Here is a 21,205-nt window from a genome sequence, read left to right on the forward strand (position 1 = left end):
AGGGAGTGATCATTATCCGAGGAAATAATGTTTGTTTTTCCCTTACCCCTTCCTCTTTTCTTTTTTTTGTTTTTGGGAAAAGATTCCCCCTTAGCTAACACCTGATGCCAATCATCCTTTTTTTTCCTCTTCAAAGCCCCAGTGTATATCCTAGTTGTAAATCATTTTAGTTCTTCTATATGAGCCACTGCCACAGCATGGCAACTGACAGATGGGTGGTGTGGTTCCACGACTGGGAAACAAACCCAGGCCACTGACATGGTGAGCACCGAGCTTTAACCACTAGGCTTCAGGGCTGGCTCAGTTATGTCAGCTTTTGCTTCACATATTTGCAGCTCTGTTGTTTGATGCATAAACATTTAGGATTGCTATGTCTTCTTGGTAGATTGACCCTTTTATCATTCTATAATGTAGCTCTCTGTCTCTGGTAACTTTTTTTTGCTCTGAAGTGTTCTTGTAGACAGCATATAATTTGGTCATGTTTTTAAATTCACTCTGCCAATTTCTTTTAATTGGTGTATTTAGACTACTTACATTTCTTTTAATTGGTGTATTTAGACTACTTACATTTAATGTAATTATTGATATATTAAGGCTTAGTCTGCTATTTTATTTTTTATTTTCTGTTTGTTCCTTATTTTGTGTTTTTCTGTTTTCTTTTTTTCTGCCTTCCTGTGGGTTACTTGAACAGTTTTTAGAATTCCATTTTGATTTATCTGTAGTGTTTTTGAGTGTATCACTTTTTTTTTTGGAGGAAGATTAGCCCTGATTAGCTTAATCGGAGGAAGATTAGCTAACTACTGCCAGTCCTCCTCTTTTTTGCTGAGGAAGCCTGGCTCTAAGCTAACATTGTGCCCATCTTCCTCTACTTTATACATGGGACGCCTACCACAGCATGGTGTGCCAATTGGTGCCATGTCTGTACCTGGGATCTGAACCGCTGAACCCTGGGCCGCTGAGAAGCAGAACGTGCGAACTTAACCGCTGCGCCACCGGGCCGGCCCCGAGTGTATCACTTTGTATAGCATGTTTAGTGGTTGTTCCAGATATTACATGATATGTATATAACTTATCACAATCTAGAGGTATCATCATTTTACCAGTTCAAGCGAAGTATAGAAACCTTACCTCCCTTTATGTCCCTTTACCCTCTCCTATTTATAAATGTCTTAAATATTTCCTCTCTATATATTTTGAACCACATTAGACAGTGTTATAATTTTTGCTTCAAGTGTCAAACATCATTTAGAAAACTCAAGAGAGGAAGGAAAACCCATCGATATATTATATATGTATATTTTTTAATTGGTTGAGTTCAGCTATTATTTATTTAAGTATAAAAGTAATGCCTGTTTATACAGGAAAATCAAAATGGAAAAGAACATTAGAAAAATTACAGTCCCACTCCCTTAAAGGTACTGTTATTGACATCCGGTTATATAAATCCCAAGACCCTTTTCTAGTCATTTCTGTTCAAAAGTGGGATCCACTAGAATGCAAACTGGATGGTCAGAAAGCTCTTGTCTGTATGCTCCACCACTTTATTTGTAGTACTATAGTAGTGGCTAGCAGCAAGCAAGCTCTCAGCAAATACTTGTTGAATGAATAAATGAATGAGTCCTATTGTACTACTGTTTTATAACACACTGTAATTAAAGTTTTTCTTTAAAAATTAAAACAGTTTTCATTTTTTCATCATGCTAAAATACACGTAACATAAAATTTACCATCTTAACCATTTTTTTTTTGAGGAAGATTAGCCCTGAGCTAACATCTACTGCCAATCTTCCTCTTTTTGCTGAGGAAGACTGGCCCTGAGCTAACATCCATGCCCCTCTTCCTCTACTTTATATGTGGGACGCCTGCCACTGCATGGCTTGCCAAGCGGTGCCATGTCCGCACCCAGGATCTGAACCGGCGAACCCTGGGCCGCCAAAGTGGAACGTGTGAACTTTTAACCACTGTGCCACCGAACTGGCTCCCCATCTTAACCATTTTTAAGTGTACTGTTCAATGATATTAAGTAAATTCATCTTGCTGTGCAACCATCACCAACATCCATCTCCAGAACCCTTTTCATCTTGTAATACTGAGACTCTGTATGTATCCACTAAACAATAGCTTCCCATTCCCCTCTTCCCCCAGCGCTTGGTAACCACCATTCTACTGTCTGTCTCTATGATATTGATGACTCTATGTACTTCATATAAGTGGAATCATACAGTATTTGTGTTTTGTAACTGGCTTACTTCAATTGGCATAATGTTCTCAAGTTACATCCATGCTGTAGCATATGTTAGAATTTTCATTTTTAAGGCTGAATAATATCCCCTTGTATGTATATACCACATTTTGCTCATCTTTTCGTCTGTTGATAGACACTTGACTTGCTTCCACATTTTAGTTACTATGCATAATATGAAGATGAGTTAACAAATATCTCTTCAAGACCCTGCTTTCAATTCTTTTGGGTATATACCCAGAAGTGGAATTGTTGGGTCATATGGTAAATCTATTTTTAATTATTTTAGGAAACACCATACTGATTTCCACGGCAGCTGTTACCATTCTACATTCCCTCCAACAGTGCATAAGGGTTCCAATTTTTCCACATCCTTGCCAACATTTGTTTTTCGTTTTTTTGATCATAGCCATACTAATGGGTGTGCAGTGGTATCTCATTGTAGTTTTTTTTTTTTTTTGAGGAAGATTAGCCATGAGCTAACATCCACCGCCAATCCTCCTCTTTTTGCTGAAGAAGATTGGCCCTGAGCTAACATCCGTACCCATCTTCCTCTACTTTATATGTGGGACGCCTACCACAGCATGGCTTGACAAGTGGTGCGTAGGTCCACACCTAGGATCCAAACCAGTGAACCCGGTGGCACCGAAATGGACCACGGGAACTTAACCGCTGTAACACTGGGCCAGCCCCTATCTCATTGTAGTTTTGACTTGCGTTTCCCTGATGATTAGTCATGTGGAACATCTTTTCACGTGCTTATTGGCCATCCATATATCTTATATGTCTTCTTTGGAGAAACATCTATTCAAGTCTTTTGCCCATTTTTGAATCAGGTTATTTTTATTGTTGTTGAGTTTTCGGAGTTCTCTATATATTCTGGATATTAATCCCTTATCGGATATACGATTTGAAAATATTTTCTTCCATTCCATGGGTTGCCTTTTCACTCTGTCCGTAGTGTGCTTTGATGCATGAAGTTTTGAATTTTCATCAAGTCTAATTTGTGTATTTTTGCCTCCATTGCGTGTGCCTTTGGTGTCATATCCAAGAAATTGTTGCCGAATCCAATGTCATGAAGTTTTGCCCTGTTTTCTCCTGGGAGTTTTATAGTTCTAGTCCTTACGTTTAGGTCTTTGATCCATTTTTAGTTAATTTTTTTATATGGCGCTAACTAGGGGTCCAACTTTGTTCTTTGGCCTGTGGATATCCAGTTTTCTCAACACCATTTGTTGAAAAGACTGCTCTTTCTGTGTTGAGTGTTCCTGGCACGCTTGTTGGAAATCATTTTAACACGTATAGGAGTTTATTTCTGGGCTCAGTTCTGTTCCATTGGTCTATTTGTCTGGCTTTATGCCAGTACCACATTGTTTGATAACTGTAGGTTTGTAGTAAGTTTTGAAATCAGAAAATACGAGTCCTCCAACTTTGTTCTTTTTTAAAGATTGTGTTACCTGTTTGTATATAACCCATATATTTGCTTGTCATGTTTTTTCTCTTCTGCTGTTCTACGGTTCCTTCTTTTATCATTTCCCTTTCTGTTTAGAGAGCTTCTCTTAGTCATTCTTTTGGGGTAGGTCTGCTTGTGACAAATTCTTTTAATCTTCCTTCATCTGAGAATGTCTTGCTTTTTCCTTCGTTCCTGAAGGATAATTTCACTGACTATGGGATTCTAGGTTCTTTCCTTTCAGCACTTGAAGTATATTGTGCTGCTTCCTTCTGGCCTCCATGGTTTCTGGTGAGAAATTTGCTGTTGTTCTAATTATTTTCCCTTACAGGTGAGGTGTTGTTTTTCTCTGGCTGCTTTTAAGATTTTTTGCTCTCAGTCTTTTGTTTTCTGAAGTTTAATTATGATGTTTCTTGGTGTGCATTTCTTTGGATTTATCCTATTTAAGATTTGCTTAACTTCTTGAATCTGAGGGTTTATGTCTCTTGCCACATTTGGGGAGCTCTCAGCCATTATTTCTTCAAGAACTTTTCCAGCTCTGCCCTCATTCTCTTCTCCTTCTGGAACTCTGATGACACAAACGTTAGGTCTTTCGTTATAGTCCCACAGATATCTGAAGCTTTTCCCCCAGTCTGTTTTCTCTCTGTTGTTCAGATTAGATAATTTCTTCTTTTCTATCTTCCAGCTCACGGATTCTTTCCTCTGTCTCTTTCCTTCTGTTCTCGAGCCCATCCTCTGAGCTTTTTATTTCAGTTACCATATTTTTCAGTTCTAAACTTTCCATTTGGTTCTTCTTTATATCTTCTATTTCCTTGCTGACGTTTTCTATTTTTCATTTGTTTCATGTACATTTGTAATTGCTCATGTAGTCATTTTTATCATGGCTGGTTTAAAATGATCTTTGTGAGGGAATTCTAACATCTCTATCATCTCGGTGTTGGCATCTATTGCTTACTTTTTTTCCTTTGGTTTGAGATCTTTCTGGTTCCTACTATGATGAGTAATTTTCAGTTGAATCTTGGGCATTTTTGTATAATGTTCTGAGAGTCTGGATCTTATTTAAACCTTCTGTTTTAGCTGTTTTATTTTGACACTGCAGGAGAAGGGCAAGGAGCTTCCTCATTGCTGCCAGGTAGAAGCAGAAGTCCAGGCTCCCAATTTGGTCTTGATTACACCTGGGGCAGGAGAGGACAGTAGCTCCTCAGAACTGCTGGGCAGGGATGGGAGTTCTGGCTCCCCAGGTGGTTTCCACTGATAGCACGGTGGGAGTGGCCTCCCCTGACACAACCCAGTGGGCAGCGGGTGTGGTGTCTTTTTACTACCTGGTGGGCATAGAAGGCCAGACTCCCCATGTGGTCTCCACTGACACTGCAGGGGGTGGGGGACGTGATGCCCCCTTGGTGGGGGTGTTGGGGTGCTTCTTTACAGCCTTTTGAGGATGGAAGTCTAGGCTCCCTACCTGGCCTTTGTGGTGTGGATATGGGAGGGGCCACAGTTCCTCTCTGGTATTTGGCTGATGTAGAGTGGTTATTGTCTAAGAGTTTTCTTTCTCTGCTGCCCCTTTCCTGGTCCTTTGACTAGAGAAAGCAGGCTTTCCTTGGGGATTTCTTTGTCTGTGCCCATTGTTGTCTCCCAGTTGCCTGCTCCTTCACTTCCACATCTGGGATACATGAGGATTAAAGAAAACCCAGGGCACTCATATGTGCCATGAGGAGCCCGAAGCTGGCCAGCAGGATGGCAATGACGATGAGGGTGTCACACGTCCTTGGGTCCAGAGGTCCCTAACTGGTTGGTCTGCCTTCTCTCCACCTTTCAATCTTCTCAGGTTTTTTTTATCTATCAAGTCTTTGTTTTGCTTGGCAGAAGGCATAGGGAAACATCCATCTACTCCATCTTCTCAGAGGTGGAAGTTCCCCACCTATTGTCTTCCACCTGGCTCCGTGTACGAATTTTCGTTACCTGTTTGGTCCCTGTAACCACTTGAGTTTGAGACCTCTGGCTTAGCCTCTGAGATCAAGGTTTTGGCCCTGGGTTCCCTGCTGGCAACCAAAATGGGAAACAGGAAAACGAAAAGAAAGAAACCCTAGGGAATCTCGGTTGGGATTGGCTGGGGATAGGGGACTGCAGGAGAGACCCCGGTCCCCAGCCCCTGCAGGCTCACCTCACTAAGGCTTCTTCCCAGGGAATCTAGGGTAATAGGCTCTGTTACCTTCTAAGTTTATTTAAACCTTGGGGACCTTATCATATCTTCATCCAAACAGCGCAAAGTTAAACAAAGCAGCTTTTGTGGCCCAAGGAGAGAAGTTGATTTAAGATAGGGCTCTATCAGAGGTGAATGAACCCTTAATGCCTCCTGCCTTATCGCTGACACAGGCCACGTTCCCCTGTCTGGAGAGTCCTCTGGTACTGTGTGCCCTACTCTGAGCTCCAACCCAAAGGAAAGTCTTGCTGCTGGGGGGGAATTCAAATACTTTGTGGGCTGATGAGCAGCCCCGTGGGTGCCAGGCAGCCTTCCTCCCGAGCCAGCCCAGTGCCTGCTCAATGGCTTGTGACCACAGCGGCCACTGTGGCAGAGAGGGAGGCCATGCAGGGCTTTCTTTCACCAAGGCAGACCCCAGTGCTCACTGGCAGCAAAATAGCACCAATCCTGACTCCAATACGGCACCCTCCTTCCTTGGGTACAGCTAGCCTAATGTGGCCCCATCACTCCAGACTCCTTCTGCTGTGAGGACATCAGCCATTTGTCCACACCCCAGTAGATGCTTAAGTGGGATTTGCTTGGCTTCACTCACGTAGCAGGCTTGTGCCAGCACCACCATTCGTGAACTTCCTCAGGTCTCAAACACTGTTCTGGTAAATCCTGCAATATTGCTTCTGATCCAGAAGTCGGCTTAGAGCAAAAGAAGTGTGAGGTGATGTCCTGGGAGTCCTCCTCTTATCACGAACCCCGACATCTAGAAGCATCTGGCCTTGCAGGATGATGAAATGGCCTTTTGAAGACAGCCATGGCTCCACCTGGGAGACAACAGAGTGGGAGGTTGGGGTGCTGTCTTGCAGATGCCCTGACACCTCAGGATGTTTCTCCTGTGGGCGAGACACATGTGCATTTGCAGACTTCCTTCTCCCCTGGTCTGCAAAAGAGGATTCAATAATTTCACTGGACACCCCCATCGCCCCATCTCACCAATCAGAAGGAGGAGGAATTGCTTGCTGGGAGAAAGGCTATGCGGATATACGTAATAAAGTGTTGAGATGGGCAGAGGAGGAGCAGAGCTCTTTAGCCTGGGGGTGGAAGAGAAGTTTTGGGGGCAGCTTCTAGAAGATCTGCTCAGGACTGGTTGTGGGGTGTGAAATCAGAACAAAGGGAAGGAAAGACGTTCTCATCTAGATTGCAGTAGACCACATATTTCGATTCCTTCAACATCTTTCCAAAGGCAAAGGTGGGGCGAGGGTTCCTAACTACTTCTAGATCACACTTTGTGAATGTGGCACCAAGCGTCGGCTGCATTTGTTTCCAGAATCTCAGTGTTATTTGTGGATCCAAGAACTGAAGGGCAAAAATAGGGGTGGCATATCCAGAGGGACACCCAGTGACCCACTCTCAAGTTTTGTTTCCTGAACTCTGCCAAAGGAGGGATGTTCTCCTGGGAGACTGTGTGATAAGAGGCCCATTACACTGGAAGGGAAGGAGCCTCCTGGCCATTTGGGGCTCATTGTGCCCCTAAGAACAGGCAAAAGGGGATCACTATTACGGCTGAGGTGATTGACTGTGACATGGAGGGTAAATCAAGTCACAGTTCCGGAGGGGAGCCTGGGCAGTATGTGTGTGGCTCAGGGGCCCTCTTGGGTGTCTGCATTCTGCCGTCACCAATGGTGATGGCCTCCAGCAGGACCACCAAGGGCTGGGAGGCCCAGGGATGCAGGTAAAGTCGTCTCTGTGGGAGAAGAGCGCTGGCCCAGCTGAGGGGCAGCCAAAGCTGAATTGTGGCGTGAGGGAGGGAAGGCACAACCTGGGATCAGCTGCAGAAACCAAGATGGCAGCCGCCATCTTGCTGCTAGACTGTAAAATTGCCCTCTTCCCTTTGAACGTATTAAAAAAATTATGAGATGTCTCAAACCACAGGAAAGAATACAAAGGTTACAAAGAATAGTATAGGAAACACCCACTACTCAGATTTAGCAAGTCTTAACAGCCTCCTGAAGGCCCTTTCCACCGCTTCCCGTTCTCTTCTCTTCCTCCAGGTAACATTCTCCTCGAGCTGACGCGTCATCTTCCTGTTCAGGTTTTTATAGCTTTGCTACTCAGGTATACTGTCCATCCATTCACAATACATAGGACTATTTTGTGCATTTAAAAATCTATATAAATGGTCTTCTATTGTACGTATCATTCTGCAATTTGCTTTTTTCATTGACCTATGTTTTCAAAATGTATCCATGTTTAAACCAGAAGCTCCAGTTCATTCATTGTAACTGCCGTGGGGTAATTCTCCTGTGTGAGTATGCCACACTTGATAGCCACTCTCCTCTGGATGAGCATTGGGACGATTTCCAGCTGTTTTTGTTGTTGCAAATAAAATGTGATGCACGTCCTTGTAAATGCCTCCAGGTGCATAATTGCGTGAGAGTTTCTCTAGAAGCGCAATGGCTGGATCACAGGGTATATGCACCTTCCACCTTACCAGATCCTGCCAAACGATTCTCTGAAAGTGTGGCACGAATCCACACTCCCTCCAGCATGTTGGAAGGTTCCTATTTCTACACATCTCTGCCAACACTTGGTAGTGTCAGGCTTTTTATTGTTTTTGTCATTCTGTGGGTGTCAAAGGGCATATCATTATTGTTTTAATTTGCATTCCTCTGATTATTAGTGATGATGAGCATCTTTCCATTTATTTATTATTTCAATGTTCCTTTCTATAAGCTACTTTTTGATGGTGTTTGCCCAGTTTTGTGATATTTGTCCTTTTCTTGTTGATTTATAGAATTTCTTTATATGTTCTGAGTATCAATCGTTTGTTGATTATATGGGTTTGCAAATATCTTGTCCCAGACTATGGCTTATCTTTTACCATTTTTATGTTGCCTTTTGCCATGCAGTTTCTCTTTTTGAGGCAGAAAATATATTCAGTGAGATGCTTAAAATGCACAAATCTTAAAGGTACAGCTTGATGACATTTTTACATTTGTACCTGCCATGTAACCACCACCCAAAGCAAGATATAGAGCATTTCCATAAGCCCAGAAGGTTTCCTCCGTCCCTTCCCCATCCCTCTCTCCAGAGGTGGCCACTTTCTAACTCCTGTGGCCATTGATTACTTTTCTTTGTTTTTGACATTTATGTAAATGGAATCACAGTGTATACTCATCTGAGTCTGGCTGCTTTAACTCAGTATAATGTCAGTGAGGTCCATTCATATTGTTGCATGTGTCAGTAGTTTATCCTTTTTTGTTGCTGTATAGTATTCCATTGTGTAACTATGTCACAATTCACATCCATTCTTCTCTTGAGGAACATTTGGATTGTATCCAGTTGCTTTGCTGTCACAAATAAGATGTGACGCATGTCCTTGTCCTCCAGGTACACATGCCTGAGAATGTCTGGAGAAGTGGAAATGCTGGGTCATGGGGTATATTACAACATGCACCTTACCAGATGTTGCTAAATAATTCTCTACAATTGTTGTACCAAAGGACACTCCCTCCAGCACGCTGGAGAGTTTCTGTTGCTACACACCTCAGTCAATAACTGGCAGCATCAGACTTTTTACTTTTGTTCTTCTGCGGATGTGAAATGGTAACTCCTTGTTGTAATTTGCATTTCTCTGATTGCTGGTGAGGTTGAACCCCTTTCATATATTCATTGGTCGTTCCAGTTTCTTTTTCTATAGGACGCCGATTCATAGCCTTTGTCTGTCTAGCTACTAGGTTGTTTTTTTCTTATAGATTTGTAGAAGTTCTTTATATATTCTGATTACTAACTATTTGTTGGCTTTATGGGTTGCATATAGCTTATTTTTAAACTTTTTTTTATTGTCTTTTATCATGCCAGTTTTTAAATGTACCCAAGTTTATCAATTTTTTTTTCTCTTTTTCATATATCTTTTGTATCTTATTTAAGAAATGCTTCCCTCGGGGCCAGCCCCGTGGCTGAGTGGTTAAAATTCCACGTGCTCCGCTTCGGTGGCCTGGGTTCATGGGTTTGGATCCCGGTGCAGACCTAGTGCCGCTCGTCAGCCACGCTGTGGTGGCATCCCGCGTCCAAAGTAGAGGAAGATGGCACAGGTGTTAGCTCAGGGCGAATCTTCCTCATACACACACAAAAGAAAGAAAAATTTAAAAAATAAATAAAAGAAATAAAAAGAAATGCTTCCCTGGCTCCAAGAATAGAGATATTCTCTATTTTCTTCTAAAAGATTTACAGTTTTCATTTATGTTTAGTTTATTTCTAGTGTATATATTAGAATTTATATATTTCATATGTGTATCTTAAACATGCGATGCTGGTCCCCAAGTTGCTCAGTCTGTGCCTTTTCTGGAATCCGCTGACTCTTCTTTTGCTCAGGTGAGAAACGTGTAACTGTTCTCTCCCATTCCCGTAGGCTTTTTCTTTTGACTTAAGTTAAACATTGTCAGTTTTTGTGGCTTTCGATAAAAATCATCCTATCTAGCACACCTGCTGTCTTCAACGCGGAGGCCCTGGTCCGACTGGGGAGATGTGGCCTGGCCTTTGGGGAGAGTTCTTTGAGGGGAGCCAGGCCCTGCCCTTGGAAGCCTTGGTCTGAGGCGGGAAAGCATGAGGGAGTCAGATACCAGCAGCTGCCCGCCCAGTGGGCACCGCATCCTGGGAGTCCGCCCTGAGTGCCGGTGCTGGCCCCTGATGGAGACGGCCACTGTGGCCAGGGGCTGTGGGGTCCAAGGATTTCCTGGGGAGGAGATTTCGCAGCTGACTTTTGTTACATGGACACCGGTGCTGGGACACCAAGATTTATGTGTGTTCTCTGAGCCCGGGACTATGGAGGGAAACTGTGGGGGGCAGGAGGCAGTGAAGGCAGGGTGGGGGCACCTCCGGTTCTTGTGGTGATAAAGTGCCCAGCCCTGGGTCGGTTAAAACTCACTTTGTGCTTTTCCTCCTCAGCGGTGAGGCTGCTGGGGTTCGCCCCCACCCCACCTCAGCTGCCCCATGTCCTTCCCTCTCTTTCCCCAAGGAGCCTCTTAAACTGGCCCCTGGAGAAGCAAAACTGGATCTGGAACCAGCTGCGGCGTGGGTGTGGGTGGGCCTACACCTGGTCTGGTGTGCCTGTGAGCAGGTCTCGCGTTCACAGTGGCGAAGGGCTGTGTGTGTGCCTTCGAGTGTCTGTGGGTGGCAGTGTTGATTTCTGGGTCAGGGTGCTTGTGTTAGGGTTTAGCGCGTGGGCGTGTGTCCATGCTTGTGTGAGAGGGTGTGTGTTTCTCATCATCCAGGGTGTCCACACTTCTGGGCGTAGTCTGTCTCTGTCTGTGGGTGATGGTGGGAGGTGTGAGGTGAGAGTGGCCAGGCGGGGTAGGGCTGTTTTCTCTCGGCCTGGCCTGGTTGGCTGCTTTGGGGTAATTCCCAGGCTCTGTGGTGTCACAGAGTCTGGGAGGAAGGAATGAGTCACTCCTCCCTCCCCACCGAGCCTCAGAGAAACTTCTTCCCTGTCCCCAGGGCCAGGTTTCGCCAGGAGCCATAAAGAGGCCCTGCCCAGGCTTCTTCTGTTTTCAGCCAGGCTTGCTGAAACCGAGCCTGGGGGCTGCCTCGAAACTGTGCCAAGGGAGCTGCCCAGATGGGACCCAGCCCCCTTTAGGGCTAGATGGCCTGAACCCACCCTTCAGGGCTTTCCCTGATCTAGTCTGGTCTGGGTCCTGAGCCCCCTCTGCCCACCCTCATCACCTCCCCCTTGGGGACCACCTCTCCTCCCGACTCCCCTTCCTCCTTAAGACCCCCTCTTCTCCTTGAGCCCCCCTTTCCTCATTGAGCCCCGTCCCTTCGCTAAGCCTCTTTCTTTGAGTCCTTTCTACTCTCAGTGCCTTGTATCTTGACTAAGCTCTCTTTTTCCCTGCGGGGCCACGGGAGGGCGTGGGTGGGGATCAGAAGCAGGGGCTTGGTGAGGGGGCTGGTGCCGAGAGAGGGGAAGGGGCTCAGGGCCGGGGGCTGGGAGATGGCGCATGCCTTTGGCCTGGCTGCCTCTCCATTCTATTACCGACATTGGGCCAGGGTTTTACCATCTTCCAGGGCCCAGGTGGGCCTGGCTGTGACTGAGGGGATGACGCGGAGGGGGGGGGGGAAGGTACGGGGGGCTGCGACTCAGGAATTGCCATCACCCCGGGGGCTCCAGGATAGCTCCCGCCTCTCCTTCTCCCCTCTTTCTCTCTCCTCACACAAGAACAGACTCGTCCACCTACCCTCCTTCCCGCCCCGCTCCGTGGGGGGCCCAGGAGAAGTCCCCTCCCTTTTCCCCAGGCTCTCAGTTCTCAGCCCTTGGTGTAGGCGCCCCTACCCGTCCCCTTCCTGCAGACCCAGGCCCAGGGCTTTCTTCCGGGCGACTCAGCCAAAGGCTGCAGTGACGCTGGCCTCCACTGGGGGGCCCTCCCCTGCTCCTGGTGCGCGCCCACCGCCCCCCCGCCCCCCCGCCCCCGCCCCAGTCCTTCCACGGACCTCACCGTCCTGCCCTGGATAGCCACCTCCTCGGCCTCTGCATCAGGGCCTCGCCCACACTTGCTGGGGCCTCCGCAGACACCCAAGGGCGCCCACCTTAGGTCTGCAGAGCCGGACCCTCGCTGCAGAGGATGGACCTCTGCCCCTCACATGGCACTGGCCAGCTTGATTTTTCATCGTAATGAAAACTCTGTAAACCCACCTGTGGTTCACACTGAACCCCTTCCATTCACTGAACCCCATCTAGGGGTCTTGGGCAGCGCCATGGCATTTCTGCCTGTCACAGCTCTCCCTTCTCACTCCTCCACCCCGCCTTTAGCAGGGGCGATTTTCAAAATTTCCATCAACGGGAGGGGCGCGTCGTTGAGGCTGCAGTTCCCACGAGCGAACACGCGGGGGCGCCTCCCAGGAGAGCCACCGCGGGCCGGGGCGGCCCAGCCTCGGCGGGGAGCCCGCCACCCAGCCTTTGTCTGCAGGGGTACAGGGCCACTGCCAGGGCCTCCTTGCTGGGCATCCCAGCTCGTTCTGGACCGGGGGTTGTGGTTGGGGTGAGGGTGGGGATGTTGCCTAGGACAGGCACCCTGAACTTCCATTACCCTGCGCTTTCCCCGCACCCTTCCCCCCAGCCCCCACGATCCCAGCCAAGTCCGACCCTCTCCTGCCGGTCCACCATCGGACCAGCAGCCCTGGCAGACAGGACCTGTGCAGTTCTGAGTTTCTCCCCAGCTCCTGCGAGCTCGGGGCTCAGTAACGTCTGGGAAGCAAACTTGAGTAGACCTGATGCTTATTACGGTGGTTACACACAGTGGCTTTTGTTTCGGACAGTTCCGGGGTCAAATCCTGCCTCCACAAGCTGTGGGACCCTGGGGATGTCACTCAAATGCTCCAAGCTTCGGTTTCTTCATTGGTAGAATATGTTCATATCCATTTTCTTTAATATTTATTTTTTTTCCAAGAAAAAGAGCAATAGCCATTGGAAACCTACTTATTTAACTCCAATTTTGTTTTCTTAAATTTAGAAGTGACTTACTGATTTACTATTTTAAACAAACCCCCTCTTTCCCATTTAAATGTTTACTATCTACGTGGCTGAAGCCTTCCAAGGAGATTGCTCCAGCGTGCATCTCCAGGTCCTTGCTTTGCTCTTTTCGCCAAAAAAATTCTAAACACAATTCCATCATGCATCTTAAGGGCTTCACTTGTCAAAAATAGGAAAAAAAACAACTTTGGAATAGCCAATTAAATTGAATTTTTAAAAAAATCCACAGATTGTGGTTTGGTTGAGGCAGAAATCCGCTCCTATTAGCCATCACAGGGTCCTGAGGGTCAACAGAAGCTGTGTGGGGCCTGCCTGGCACCTGACAGACATTGAAGTGCTTTTTGTTATTATTTTTGAAGACATTTTATTGAAATATAATTCTCATACCATGCAATTCACCCTTTTAAAGTGTATAAATCTATGGTTTTTAGTGTATTCACAAAGTTAGGCAGTCACCACCACAATCGATTTTAGCACATTTTCATCACCACCAAGAGAAACCTGGTAGCCTTCCTTGCCTACCCTACACCTCCACCAGCCTCAAGCCGCTAATCCGCTTTCTGTCTCTAAAGATTTGCCTATTCTGGACATTTCACTTAAATAGAATCGCACAATATGCGGCCTTTTGTGTCAGGCTTCTTGCACTTAGCGTAATGTTTTCAAGGTTCATATATGTTGTCATGTGTATCAGGACTTCATTCCTTTTCGCAGCTGAAAAATAATTCCAGGGTATGGACATAGCACACTTTGTCGATCTGTTCATCCGCTGCCGGCTGCTTGGGGTGCTTCCGCCTTTTGACTATTGGAATCGTGCTGCTGTGAATATTCAGGTAGTTATTATTATCAGTATTACTGGCCTTGTCCTCCAAGATGTGGAGGCCTGAGCTCCCAGCCTGTTCAGAACCCAGAGAAGGGAAACAGCTGGGAGGGTCGTTTTGTACCAGACTCATCCATTTTTTGGAACTTTTCTGCACGGGACGTTTGTCTCTTCTCCATTTATTTCTTTGTTCAGCCATTTATTTATGTCATGTCTGCCTTCTTTTTCACTCTCGTTCAGTAATAATGCTAATTCAGTAGCTAGTCATTGATGTGTATTCTGACACGTGCAGCTGTTCATGAGGAAGTCAGAGAAAAATAAATTGTCATTCCTGCCCTGGAGGCACTCCTGGCCTGGTTTGGGGGCAGGGGACAGCCCTACCCTCACACAGTGTGGTGAGGGCTCTGATGGGGGTGGTCACAAGCATTTGGGGGGCAGTCCCAGAACAGCCTTGGAGCTGGGGTTCGAAGGATGGGACGGGGTTTGCCGTGTGGCAGAATGATGAGCGGGCACCTCAGGCAGAAGCCTCAGTGTGTGCAAAGCCTAGAGGGCTTGGAGGGACACGGTGTGCTTGAAGCTTGGTGATAAGGGACAAGTAGCTGGCGGGCAAGATGGCCAGGCAGGACGTCAGGAGATGTGTGGGGGGAGGGGAAGGCTGGGCTGGACTATGACAGACTTGAGTGTCCACACCTGGGGTCGGACTTCATCTTACTCACTCGGGGGACACCTGGGAGGACTTCTGTGGGGAGGACAAGTGTATGTCACAAGGTCACTGTGGCCTTGGGGTGGAGGCTGAGGCCGCAGAGGCCAGCGAGGGGAGACCATGGCTGGTGTGTGGGGGGGTACTGCCATGCCAGTCTGTGCTTGCTCTCTCCTCTCGCCCCATGTCCAGCAGGGACTGGAGTGCGGTGGAAAGAGAGGCAAGGCTGAGGCAGATGCTCTCCCTGAGCTTGACCCTGAGGTAAAGGCCAAGGTCAAGAAGAGCCTGGGTTTAGTGTTCCGCAGTGGGGACAGAGAGAAAGGATGGGGGAGAGGTTCATCCATTGGGAGACATGACTGGGGGGCTGTGGGTCACTTGAGAGTGTGTGGTGTCAGGGAAAGCTCCTACTGGGCACCCAGCACTATTCACAGGAACAAAAGGTGACACCTCTTAGTTGACAGCTGTGTGGTTCTGGCCAATGATTTCTGATGCCTCCGTGTGGCTGGGAGGCCACTGAGCCCCAGGCCCTGAAGGGGCCCTGTAGACTGGAGTCTGGAGGTTTCCATGGCGGCCAGGGCTTCGCAATGGCTGATGGGACAAGGAAGGACTCCCCATGTCCTGGGACCTTGAGTACCCCTGCTCAGAGAAGGAGCTGCACGAGGCACTGAAGTTGAGTTTCCTGCCAGCCTGCTGAGACGACAGAGAACTGGAATAAGGTGTCTGAAAGAAAATAAAGAACCACGGGACCCTTGCACATTCAGGTCTTGCTGGGAGCTTTGTACTGCCGTAGGTGGGGAGGCCCTGCCTGGGTGGGCTAGGGGGGTAGAGAGCTGTGGAGTGATGCAGAGAGACAGTGACGTCAAGCCAGTGGTGGCTGGCCAGCCCCCTGGGCATTTCCAGTTCCTCCAGCCCCCCACCCCTCGAGGAGAAGCAGAAGTGTGTGGAGGGAGAGAGGGCATGACCAGTGCTGTGGGTGAGGACTCAGGCACGCATGCGAAGTTCAAACCATGTGGGTTAAGCCCTGTTACACGAGAACATTGAAAAAGGAAAAAGTTCAAACCTAACCACAGCATGGCTGCTCCTAGCTCGGCCCCGCCTCCCGCTGCCCAGCTGCTGGGGCAGGTCCAGGCGGGGTATGAGGCTGGATGGATCCAGAGCTGGGAGCCAGCAGGGAATGAGGGCTGCTGGCTGGGCTGGGTCAGTGGGTGCACCTGGCAGTAGGACAAAGATCTGGCAGCTGGACTAACTGGGTGCTGAGAAGGCAGGGGATCAGTATCCGTGGGTGGTATCCACCCCATCTGGGCCTGGAGGCACGCAAGCGGGGAAAAAGCCTGGAGGAGGCCCGGAAGGCCAGGCCTGGGGGCCTCTGCACTGGAGGGAGGGGTAATGTCATCTCTGAGTCACCTGGGGCTGGGGCGAGATGCCACTTATGGTGCCTAGACTTTTGTCCCTGGCCTGTCACTGCTGACTCACTGGCTGCCCTCCTGAGAGTCCCCTGGTCGGCCTGCTAGTCTCTCTCTGCCTCTCGGTGCGTCACCAAAGCAGAGACAGCTTCTCTGTGAGTTGTCATCACCAGGTGTGTGCCCTGCCCAGGCTGCTCACAGGGAAAGGGCTGGGCTCCAGGATCCTTGAGGCCCCCACCTACGGGGCAGAGAGGAAGCATGTTGCGATGGCCCCAGACCCTGGCTCTGCCCAATGGACACAAGGCCTGTCTTGGCCCGGGGCCAGTGGGCTGCTCTGGGGATGGGGCTGGCCCTGGGTCAAGACAGCCCCTACCCCCGTGAATGAATGAAGGCCATCCTTCTCTGTCCTGAGTCCCCACTGTCCACCCGAAAGCAGGGCAGCCCTCCTGTCGCTCCTCCTCCAGCAAACCCGCCATACTGGCTCAGGTACCTCCCACAAGTCACCTCTGGCTGGGCCTGCCCTTGCTCAAAGCCTGACCATGGCTCCCCTCTGCCCCCGGGCTCCTGGGCTGGGCACTTGAGCCCTTTCCTAAGGTGTCCAACTTGCTTTCCAACCCAGCTCCATTGCCTGCCTGGCCCCAGACCCTGCAGACTCCCAGAAGCCCCCATCTCCACCACTTGCCACTCTCCTTTCTGGAGAACTCTCTCCTCTTCATAAACTTCCAAGGTTTTACTTGCTCCTCAGGTGTCCTCCTCACCTGCCGCCTCCTCCAGGAAGCCTGCCTGGGCCCCAGGTGGAGCTGATGTTTCCTCTCCAGAGTTCACACAGAGCTAGCTTCCCTGGTGTAGGGAGTTGTCTGTTTAGATCGGGTTGGGGGTCTCGAGGGCAGGCACCAGCCCCATTCCCCACTGTGCTCCATGCCCGGGCCTGGGCCTGGCCCAGTGCAGGTACTCGGTACATCCTTCACGAAAGAATAAAAGAAGAAGCAAGTGAAGAGTCCTAAGTGAGAGGGTGGGGGCAGAGGATCAGCCCCAGAATCAGGCAGGGCAAGGGGTGAATACTGGGCTTGTCAAGATTCTGGTGGCCCTGGAATGTCACATCCGTTCTTAGAATCTTTGTTTTCTCGTCTTTAAAATGGGGATGATGATGCCCCCGCATGGTTTTGTAGTAACATAAAATGACATCTTGTAATACTAGCCCAGTGCCCGGGCCACAGCTGGTGCTCCAAAAATGTTCGCTGACCGACTGATGGAGAGGGGGTAGGGGGAGGGGTCTAGCCGGGGGGAGGCTTCCCTGGCTGGGGAGCAGCAGGCTGGGCAGGACTGACTCCTCCATCAGATGAGAGGGTCCTCAGGGACCCCCTGACCTGGTCTTTTCCTTCTGCCGCCTTGGGAAAATTGAAGACACGACCAGCAGAGATGGGGGCTGCCCTCACGTGAGGCGGGAGGATCAGGAGGCAGGGGCCGGGGTGGATGGGAGGGGAAGGAGGGCTCATGTCTGGGGCCTGGGACAGGCCTCTCTGAGAGGTAGGGGAGTGGCCTGTGAAGGGCTGGACAGCTGGGCGGGATGGTGAGGATGGCCACGGTCATGTCTCAATGCAGACAGAAGCTGGAATTGGACACTAATTTAACGGAAAGTAATTAAGAACTCACTCAGTCTCATCTTCTCTTTGTCTTCTCCCGTTTACAGAAAGCTTCCCCCAATCTGAGCCCCTTTTTCTCCCCCAGCCCATTCCGTGAGTCCTCATCCCCTCACTCAGCCCCTCCCTCTCTCTGAACCCGTCTGCCATCCTGTCCCCTCTGTGCCTGGGCTGTGGGACTGCAGCCAGCAGGCAGCACTGCCGCCTGGCTTCTCTTCCTTGGAGACGCCACCCCCACCTTCTCCCTCCGCCCGCGTGGGGCCCAGCCTGGGGGCAGCACCGGCTCAGCCAGTCTGGCCAGACAGGTGTCCTGTACCCCAGGCCTGTCATTACGCAGTCCAGGGCCAAGTGGAGAGAATGGCCACTGGTGCGGGCTGTCAGGCTGTGGGCCAGGGGCTGCCAGCTCAGCCTGGGGCCAGGCCTCCACTTCTGAGCCCAGGGCCCGCAGCTTTCTAGGGTCAGTGCTGGGCCCGCTGACTCCTGCCAGGAGCATCTCGGGGGCCTAGTGGGCCTAGTGGGCCTGGCTCTTGGGGCCTAGACTCCATGTCTCCACCGAGCCTCGCAGTGCCTGGAAGGGTGGTGTTGCCGTCCTCCTTCCCCTGCTGGGGAAATTGACTGACAGTGTGTAATTCTGTTGCCTAGTGTCACAGAGCTGGTAGTGGCAGAGCTGGGACTCGAGCGAGGGAGGGCTGCGGTCATTTCTGATGAGAGCCACAAAGGGGCCACTGCATCCTCCCCCAGACTCTGAAAGTCCCAGCCTGGGACCCAGCCCTCCCAGCTGGTGCTGGGTGCACCCCGGAGAAGTCCCATCGCTGCCAGAGCCATGCGGGAGGTGGCCAGCCCACACTGGCCCGGTCTGGAAGTGACCGCCTGTTTGCTGTAAGCCTCCAGGAGATTCTCCTTCTGGAAGAATCCGGGGAGATAGCTCTGAAGTGACGTGGGGACACAGTCTTTACGCTTACAGAGGACTGTGACATCCCATTGCAGATACTTTCCTGAAATTTTAAAATTTTATGACTTAACGGCATTGTCTCCGGTTAAAAAGAACAAGATCTCAACTTGTGTCTGTGGGCTGAGAAGTCAGTGAACTTCAAAAATAAGTAGTTTTGGACCAACTTCCAGCTAGACTAATTTTTGAGCTCAGAGTGAAGCTGCTTCCTTTTCTTCTTTAAAAATGCTGCTGGATTTTATAAGGATCAAAATGTTATGTTTGATCGGAAGGAATAACTTGAAGGTGGCACTAGCGTTAGTTTTCCTGTTCCCAGACAATAAGGAGTGAAGGTCCTGGGACCCGGGTCTGCTCAGCCTGCTGAGCTTCTTCTGGCCGCCCTGGTAGGGGTCCACGGGCTGGGCGCAGGCCCTGGGCTTGGGAGGCAGCAGGACGGCTCAGGGTTGGATGAGAGACTCTATCGGCTCTTTTCCTAGGATGCTCAGGGAGCTGAGCTCAGGGAGGTGAGCACAGGGCGCTGGGTGTGTTTGTCGAGTTGTGTTGTACTGTGGTCAAGGACTGGGCTGAGCCCCTGCAGCTCTGGGGACAGGGGTCTGAGAAGTCCTAGCTGCCACCTGGTACGAGTGAGAGCAGAGCCGAGGAGTGGCTGCACGCTTGGCTCCTTCCTCCTCACGGGCCTGACCTCTTCAGCTCTCAAGCATTTTCACATCCTCATCTCATTTCACACATCTCAGACGGGGGACAGGCAGTCATGTCCTCATTTTACAAAGAGGGAAGTTGAGGCTCAGAGCTGGAACTGGCCTCTTAGGTCACAGGGCCGGTACGATGGTAGTGGGGTAGGGTGGGCAGGGATGGGTGAACTGGTCTGGTGGGGTAAAGGACTGTCCCTGATAAAGACCAGCACATCTGATACAGTCCTATTGGCATCAAATGATACAGTGTACGCTGGGAGAAAGGAAAAGAAAGAAGTGTGCTCTGCCCTCCTTGCCCTCAAAGCAAAGGTGACAAATGGCAGACACATTATAAAGTGTCACAGCAAAGACCATCTGAGCTGTTGTTGGGGGGCCCGGGCTCGGGGAGCCAGAGGGGTGCAGAAGTGTCTCGGCTCCGCTGGTGTTTCTCTGTGGCAGGTGGGTGGGACCTGGCCAGTGTCTCCTGGCAGAAGTCAAGCACCAACAAACACCTCTCCAGCTCCACTCCGGCGCACAGCTGCTCCGAGGCCTTTCAGGACCCCCTCCAGCTCCTCCTCCACACCTGGGCCCCTAGCCCACCTGAGCTCCCGCAGACCTCCCCTGCCCCGGGCCTGCCCTCTGCCTGGGGCTCCTCCTGCGCCTGCCTCCCCCCAGCCCTCAGCCCCTCCCCACCCTCTGATGTGCTTGGCTGAGCTGGGCGGGGAAGGGCAGCTTCCTAGTTAACTCTGTTGGGCCCCAGGTGGAAAGCTCTAGGGCCTGCATGCTCCCCGTCCCTCGTTCCTGCTTCTCCAACTGCCAGTTGGCTGTGTCCCAGGATAACAAGGGCAGGAAGTTGGTGTGTGTGGGGGGGCTGGCCATCTGGCCAACTCACTTCTGTACTCAGATGGCTTGCTGATGGGCTGGGCCACCTGGAGTGTCCGCCCCATCTTGGGCAAGCCCCCAGCCTCCTCTGGGCCTCAGTTTACCTATCTGTGCAAAGATAATGAGAGTCCCTGCCCTGCTTATTGACAGGGAGGCTGTGATGAGGTCATAGCAGGAAAGCACTTATTGTCCATCTCAAAGGCTGCTTATCTCTGCTGTTCGGCCAGCCACAGGCCTGGGTGCGTGCTGTTCCTCAGAGCCTTGTAAGGAAACCCCCAGGGAGGTGTGGTCCAGGCAGAAACCATCTCTGTTTGTGTTGGTGACTGTGCCTGTGGGGGGAAGGGGTGGGGAAGAGTGGGGGAGGGCGTCTGGGGACCAGGAGAAGGCCTCCTGCATTCTTGAGCGCCTTGAGCGTTAACTGAGCACCTACAGAGTGTAACCCCTGTGCCGAGCTCTGAGGCTGAATAAGGAACCCGCAGCCTCGTAGTGGAGACAGACGTGTTTACAGCCGACCACGATACAAGACCTCCACTTCCCCATCTCTCTAGGTTGTCCCAGCCTGCCCTGCGGTTCACCAGGCAGTCAACACACCTGTCTCAAATGCCTGCCGTGAGCTGAGGCTTTGACCCAAACCACACATGCTTGGTGGTTCTCCCACAGGAAGCTCGAGGACCACACACGAGGATTGGGCACGCAGCCGCCCCAGGGGGTCAGGGGCAGTGCTGGACAATGCTGGGG

This window comes from Equus przewalskii, chromosome 12 (genome assembly GCF_037783145.1).
Source record: "Equus przewalskii isolate Varuska chromosome 12, EquPr2, whole genome shotgun sequence".
Classification (NCBI taxonomy): domain Eukaryota; kingdom Metazoa; phylum Chordata; class Mammalia; order Perissodactyla; family Equidae; genus Equus; species Equus przewalskii.